Here is an 8,299-nt window from a genome sequence, read left to right as displayed (position 1 = left end):
AAGGATTGGAGAGGTGGCGATTTCATTAAAAAAATGTCACGAGCAGAAAGCCAATGGATTTTTGAATTGAACACCTTGAAACCATATGGACTCAATAATGATATAGAACTGTTTGCTTTTAATTAATTTATATTTTTATAGGTAGAGGAGTAATAGGTACTGATAATAATACGGAGAGAAGGAAAAAAAAAAAAAAAAAAAAAAAAAAGCGATTGTCATGGAGATATATGTGTATATATGCATAATATATATTAAAATTGGTATCATATCATAGTATCATAGTATCATAGTTTTTAAGGTTGAAGGGAGACTCTAAGTCCATCTAGTTCAACCCGTAGCCTAACATGTTGATCCAGAGGAAGGCAAAAAAAACCCAATGTGGCAAACAAGTTCCAATGGGGAAAAATTTCCTTCCTGACTCCACATCCGGCAATCAGACTAGTTCCCTGGATCAATACCCTGTCATAAAATCTAATATACATAACTGGTAATATTAAATTTTTCAAGAAAGGCGTCCAGGCTCTGCTTAAATGTTAGTAGTGAATCACTCATTACAACATCATGCGGCAGAGAGTTCCATAGTCTCACTGCTCGTACAGTAAAGAATCCTCGTCTGTGATTATGATTAAACCTTCTTTCCTCAAGACGTAGCGGATGCCCCCGTGTTCCAGTCGCAGGCCTAGGTGTAAAAAGATCTTTGGAAAGGTCTCTGTATTGTCCCCTCATATATTTATACATTGTGATTAGATCCCCCCTAAGCCTTCGTTTTTCCAAACTAAATAACCCCAAGTTTAATAACCTGTCTTGGTATTGCAGCCCACCCATTCCTCTAATAATCTTGGTCGCTCTTCTCTGCACCCTCTCCAGTTCAGCTATATCCTTCTTATATATCGGTGACCAGAATTGTACACAGTATTCTAAGTGCGGTCGCACTAGTGACTTGTACAGAGGTAGAACTATATTTTTTTCATGAACACTTATACCTCTTTTAATACATCCCATTATTTTATTAGCCCTGGCAGCAGCTGCCTGACACTGTCCACTAAAGTGAAGTTTACCATCCACCCATACACCCAAGTCTTTTTCTGTGTCTGTTTTACCCAGTGCTCTACAATTAAGTACATAATTATAAATTTTATTTCCTCTACCCAAGTGCATGACCTTACATTTATCTACATTAAACTTCAATTGCCACTTCTCAGCCCAATCCTCCAATTTACATAAATCTCCCTGTAATATAAAATTATCCTCCTCTGTATTGATTACCCTGCAGAGTTTAGTATCATCTGCAAATATTGAAATTCTACTCCGCATGCCCCCAACAAGGTCATTTATAAATATGTTGAAAAGAAGCGGGCCCAATACTGGTGCTTCACTTGCCCAAGGTTGATGTAGATATAAGGGGCTTTTCATATTATAGCAAATTTATATTACACCTTTATGATGTCCTTTTGTTAAATTTATTGTTGAAAAAAAGCATATGCATATATACACATTGTCTTCCCAGTATATGATGATACAAGCAAGGCTATATATAGGTCTTTTTAGAAAAACCTTTAGAAAAACCTTTGCACATAATTATATTATATGGCTATTATGAACGGTCTTTCACAAATTGATATATGTAGTGGTCATTGAATGTTGGTTGAATTTAAACATTGTTTAATTTTATGCAAATTATAACCAATTAAATATATGCATAAATAGTGCTCTAGGCAACAGCTGAGTTATCCTTGAGGAAGGGGGCCGTTACACGCCCCCGAAACGCGTGTCGGATCAGGACTCTGTTTTTGCCTACCTCACCTGTGCGGTGATAACCTGCCAAGTAATCTCTCCCTCGTGTGGAATCAACCGGCTTCCACTGGACACGGTACGGATTGCCTGCTGGAGAGGTTGAGAGGTTACCGCTGACATTTCCTTTGTCTGCAACCAGGATACATTGGTACCTCCAGCGGTTCTGCATTGCTCGTTTGGAAGCAGATCGGAGCCTTGTGTGGTGCTAACCTGCCAAGCAACTTCCTCCTGTGTGGAATCAGTCAGCTGACACTGGATACGGTCTGGACTGCCCGCTGGAGAGGCTGAGTAGTTACCGCTGATCTTATTGTTGTCCGCAGCCAACATCTTGGTGCTTTCAGTGGCTTCGTACTGCTTGATTTCGAAAGTACATTTGGGAGAATACGGGACCGGCTGGTTTGTGGCCTTGTGAAGTGTTATAAAGGCTCTGTAAAGAGGGATGTCGGTAACCATACATCTCCCCCAGAGCCAGCACTAGTCGCGGCCACTGGCCTCAAAACGTCCGCTCTGGAAGTATAACAGGTCAATCCTGTACATAGCGGTTCCAGCCTAATCAACGGAGAAATCCGGGGTGTTTTTTGCGGTCAAGTTGTTGTGAGGTTTATTCCCCCAGGCCCTGGGGGCGAATATAACGTCGCAAACTTATATTGTACAACTTAAAACTTGTAAGTTAGCCAGGGGTGGTATAGTACATCTTTCATTGTATAAGTCTAAATTATTAACCAAACAAAATATATGCCACCGGCCGGGGCATTACATTAGACTGGTAAAACTAAATCAATGTGAATATTGTATCACCTCGAAGTTAATTGGTTATACAAAAGAATTTTATTCTCATTACTTTCATTTTTTATTTTATGTGGTCCTTGTTTTATGTGGTCCTTGGTTTTAGTAATAATCAGTGTATTGTATATTATCAAATACTCTGTCTTGAAACAAGGATAGCAAAAAATTTTTTATTTGTGGTCTATTAATAAAATTATAAAAACCCATCTAGCGCTGGTTTATTGTGGATTTTTACTTAAAATCCTTTACACAGTTTATTAAAGGCTACTTTACACACTGCGATATCGGTCCCGATATCGCTAGTGTGGATACCCGCCCCCATCTGTTGCGCGACACGGGCAAATCGCTGCCCATGCTGCACAACACCGACCAGACCCGTCACACATACTTACCTGCCCGGCGACGTCGCTGTGACCGGCGAACCGCCTCCTTTCTAAGGGGGCGGTCCGTGCGGCGTCACAGCGACGTCACTGAGCGACCGCCCAATAGCAGCGGAGGGGCGGAGATGAGTGGCCGGAACATCCCGCCCACCTCCTTCCTTCCTCATAGCGGCTGGGAGGCAGGTAAGGAGAGGTTCCTCGTTTCTGCGGTGTCACACGGAGCGATGTGTGCTGCCGCAGGAGCGACGAACTACATCGTTACTGCTGCAGTAACGATAATCGAGAATGGAGACCCATGTCACCGATGAGCGATTTTGCACGTTTTTGCAGCGATGCAAAATCGCTCATCGGTGTCACACGCAGCAACATCGCTAATGCGGCCGGATGTGCGTCACAAATTCCGTGACCCCAACGACTCCGCATTAGCGATGTCGCAGCGTGTAAAGCCCCCTTTAGTGGGAGTGGTGTACAGGGTCTTAGCAGTAAAGAGTATTCCATATTTCTGCCAGATACCCACAGAGATATTGAAATCTGAAAAAAGAGACTTCTGCTCATTGAAGGTAAGAACTGCTCACATAGCGTTCAACTCCACAGCAAACGAGTGCTCTAGCACTGGCATCTCAGCAGGGATATTCCCCTACTACACATGTGTGTCTGGGTCCCTGTGACAGTTTACAGGACATAACTCAGGGCACCTAGACAGAAGGCAGAGGGACTACTTTCTATTTCTGGTGTAGAGCTTAGTACAATATATATATATATACTATTACATGTGACACATGTACCTTGTATTACCATTATTCGCTGTATATGAACCCCTTTTCTCCGGGCATTATTTGTCTATAGCATTTTTCACGAACCTGAGGCAACTGAGAACCCTTCAGTGAAGGAATTCCACTAACCCTCACAATACCAACCAGGGGCCTCCCTGCAGTAACTCAGGTAGTTGTACCCATTCTCTTTCCGCATTCTATGTGTTCTTCTTCTTTCTTCTTTTTTTTCTTTTTTCTTCTTTTTATTTCTATCATGTAGTTCAGGGGTTTATAGATATATGTCCTGCATCTCATATTTCCTTTAGTGGTGCTTCTTACCCATTCTCATATCATTTACCCTAGTATTTCATGATCCTGAGGCGACTGAGAACCCTTTAATAAAGGAATCCTTTTTCACTTGAATTGTCAAGTGATACTTACCAGTGACTATCACGTAATGTTACAGGTAGTTGCATTTTCTTCCTCTTCTTTCTCTCCTTTCTTCTTTGTCACACGGTCCATTGTGTTATAGCCCACGTGTCATGATAACACTTGTACCATCTTTTCATTTAGATTCCACCTACAATTATTTACCGATTCCAGTTCTGAAATAGGCTTTCATGATCTACTCACTAGAATTCTCAAGTGCATAAGGTACTGAGACATATACATGTTCACACCATTATAAAGAACAAAGTATAAACATTGAGGTTTTTCTCACACCCATGTTCCTGTGTTCTTTGATATGATATGTGTTCATTTCCTTCACTATATAGGATTGCAAGTTTTCCATTTGTACCTTAATGGCAATGACGCTATACAATTGAACACATATCATCCTGTTATCCATATAGGTGTGTATTTACCTGCTTGACTATTTTTGGTTGTTTGATCCAGAATGTTTCTCCAGATAGGTCATGTGGAAATTTTCTTTCCTCAGTACAAATGTTTTCACTATGGCTTTGGAAAAAATTTTTGTATGTGCATCATGGTCATTTGACCCATTGTACTCTCAAGTAGCAATATATTGTACTGTTATGTTGTACTATGTACTAATTACGTGTTTATATGGTTTTGTAACCCTTTATGATCTTAGATAACTTTATCCTTGATAAAGACCTAAAAACAAGGTCGAAACGTTGGATGAATTATCCTTTTGCACAAATAAAGAATTTTCAGCATTCCAAGAGTTCTTTTCTTACGTTATTGATCACTATAGTGTGCCAGAGCTATTTCTATTGAATTGACTCTTATTTTTTCTGAGCACCTGCTATATACACAGTGACCCAGACATATTCAAGTTTCATTCAGAAGGCAGAGGGAAGCCTTAGCAGCTGAGCCTATATCTTGGCTTGTGAGCATTAGAACAGGCCGGCGATTACAGGGTAACATGAAAAATGTCCAGCTTGCATTATGACTAGAACATGACAATATCCTTTTAAGTACTAACCTATGATGCGTTCCTAAGCAGTTGATGTTATATGTTCTACATTTCATTTTCTGCATACTTTACAAGTAGTAGAATTTGCTTTGATATAGGCAACTGGATTTTCACAATGAAAAGGCAAAGGATAACGCCCGAAAAAGACGCCATACATTATGTCAGTGCCATCACTGACAAACCTGGATTGACCATGAAATACATCAATCCCCTTAAAGGTGAGTTAAAACAAGTTTTAACTAAATTGCCTTAATATTGTCATGCATTAGAATGACTGTCTTAGGTAATGATAAATATTTTCTACAGGAAGAGGAGTGTTTGCTGAAACTGAAATCGAAAAAGGGAGTTTTGTTGCAGAATATCGAGGCGAGCTCACGTATGCACTTACGATGGTAGACAACTACTCGAGATTTATGGTTGTGGTACAAGTCAAAGATCTAATGGCCCATACTGCAGCGAAGGTCTTCCAAGCACACTTATGCAGACCTCATGGCTACTCAGAGAGAGTCCTCACAGATCAAGGCACAGCCTTTGAAGCGGAAATCTTCAAGGACTTCTGCAGCTTTTACCGATGCAGGAAGATGCGCACTACACCCTACCATGCTCAAACCAATGGTTATCAACCTGCTCAGGACTTTACCCCATATTCCAGATGTGGCCTTACAAGTGATTTATAGAGGGGTAACAATACGTTGGGATCACCGGATCTAATCTCCCTTTTTATACACCCTAAAATCTTGTTTGCTTTAGAATAAACAATAACATCATAAAGGTATAGCAGTACCGTTTCAAAGTTTCGGTGTCCCAAGCAGCATTCCATCAGCCTCTGGAAGGTTCCTGGCAAATTGCACAGCTCGAAGGGCATGCTTTTGAACTCGCAGAGACCCATCGGGGTGGCAAAGGCGGTCTTCTCCCGGTCTGCTTCAGCAACGGACACTTGCCAATAGCGACTAGTGAGATCAAGGGTAGAAAAATAATTTGCAGTTCTCAATGCAGCTAGCTATTCCTCAATACAGGGGAGTGGTGCTGTCCTTCTTCTTTAACAGGACCAACGGAGCTGCCCAGAGGCTACAACTGTCACGGATAACCCCAGCCTCCTTCATGTTGCTCAACATGTCCTTGGTACATTGGTAATGTGCAGGTAGTTTTGGCTTATATCTCTCTTTGATGGGTGGGTGTGCACTTGTGGGGATGTAGTGTTTGACCCCTTTTATTCTTCAAAAGTCTAGCGGATGTTTGCTGAAGACTTGCTCGTATTCTTGCACTAGCCTGTAGACCCCCTTCTTGTGATGTGAAGGTGTGGAGTCAGTGCCTACGTGTAATTCCTTACACCACTCCTCTGGCTGACTTGGTGAGCTGTCACTGAATGGGTGGGCTGAAGCAATGGTGGATGCTGCTGTTTGGATAGCATGTGTATCTACTGAGAACAGCTTATCAATGGTGGCAAATCGGAGCAGCTTAATCTCTTGCTCTCCGCAGTTCAACACTCTCATGGGCACTCTTCCCTTCTTTATTAATGAATAAAACTATGATGTAAATAGCATATAGATACCCCACAAATGCAGATAAAAGTAGGTTATGGGAAAAGGGGGAAGAGAGAAACAGGAAAATAGTGGAATAAAGTATACCTTCCAGGTGGGAGAGGAAATGGCAGCACAGCCAGTGGAGGTGAAGCAAGGGGAGCCTGCAACTAAAGAGTTGAGAGCGTTATCACATGGTGACTGAGCCTGATTGTAACGGGAGCATAGAGGTGCCGATCCTGTCTTACCTGCGTTGGTGTAGAAGTGGGTGTCCTGTGGTGGAGTCAGCTATGTGCAGTGGTGGCCGTGGGTTCTTTTATGTGCGACCGTAGTAATAGCTGCGCCCACTTCCTGTATGGGAGTGGAATGCAGTGAGGGTAATGGAACGCACGCCTGCGCATTTGTGTTTAACGTCGCGCATGTGCAGAACGGAGAAAAGGCTGCGCTCACTTCCTAATGAAAGGGAGTGAGACGCATCTGGGAAGGGAAGGGAAAAGATTAGGGTTTGGGGATGATGAAAGGGCTTTCTACGGGCAAGGATGGCAAAGGGTGGCAGTGACGGATAGTCAGGCAGCCTGTCCTGTCCTGTCCTGTCCGTCCGTCTTTTTGTATCATGAATTGGAAAGACTGCAAGGGGGAGGGGAGGTGCTTGTGTCCAAAAGGAGGAGTTATTCAGATTCATTGCAGTGGGCGGCGGCTGCAAAAAGCACCATTCTTCTTGTTTTTGCTCTGCAAAACAGCCTTTTCAAGGGTTGGCTTGGGTGACAAAATGTCTTCTGTAGGCGTGGGTTTGTCTCCCTCTCCCTAAGATGTGTCCGGTATAGGCCAGGGTGCCACTCAAGGCCGTAACCAATTCGGGTTATAGCTTCTCGGCCTTTTGGCTAAGATCAAGTGTAGTTTCGGAGGACGCTACCTTGGTCGGTACTGGAAGGTGCCTGGGATTGCACGTCTGCCGGCCTTGAGGAAGTGTGTGCGCCTTCTGGTGACACATAGCCCTCTTGTGCCTGGACGGTTCCCAGGCAACGGGAGGCGATCACCTTTGTTATTTTGAAGTCCTACTGATAAACAGAAAAAAAAAAAAATTAAATCTGTTCTTATCAGTTTAATATCTGATACGTCCCCTCTCTGGGGACCATATATTAAATGGATTTTTAGAACAAGGAGATGGAAAAAATCTTGCTCTGTCCACTGCACGCATTGACCTGGTATTGCAGTACCTCCAGGACCGGTGCACCCCTTCTTAACCCAGTTTCCAAAAGCAGAACTCAATTCACCTGATTCAAATGAGCCCCATTAGTGAATTGAAAGAAAGCAAAAACTTTATATGCACCTCAATTTGGCCAATTCACTTTTCACACTTTCACCCTTTTTTTTATCTTTCACACCTTTTACTTGCTTTATTGATGCAAAAAGCTGTGCCAAATAGCAAACTCATCTCCACTCAACTTGACCAACTCTGCTATGTCCCGTGCAGTATCTTATTCTCAGTCTTATCTAGATCATTTGCAATTGAATAGAATAGATCCCTTTTAACTGCTTATGACTGTGTAAAATATGTAGTTTTACTGGGCTGGGATGAGAGAATCCATTGAAGCATGCTGTAGGGATTGTGGTTCCTGTGTGCTA

General features: G+C 42.4%; 1 pseudogene; it reads left to right on the top strand.

Moving 5' to 3' along the window:
- Positions 1-7,705: 7,705 nt before the first annotated feature.
- Positions 7,706-7,912, top strand: LOC142276288 (U2 spliceosomal RNA; annotated as a pseudogene).
- The last annotated feature ends 387 nt before the right edge of the window (positions 7,913-8,299 follow it).

The sequence above is a fragment of the Anomaloglossus baeobatrachus genome, unplaced genomic scaffold (genome assembly GCF_048569485.1).
Source record: "Anomaloglossus baeobatrachus isolate aAnoBae1 unplaced genomic scaffold, aAnoBae1.hap1 Scaffold_396, whole genome shotgun sequence".
Taxonomy (NCBI): Eukaryota; Metazoa; Chordata; class Amphibia; order Anura; family Aromobatidae; genus Anomaloglossus; species Anomaloglossus baeobatrachus.
This window is presented reverse-complemented; position numbering and strand designations above follow the sequence as displayed.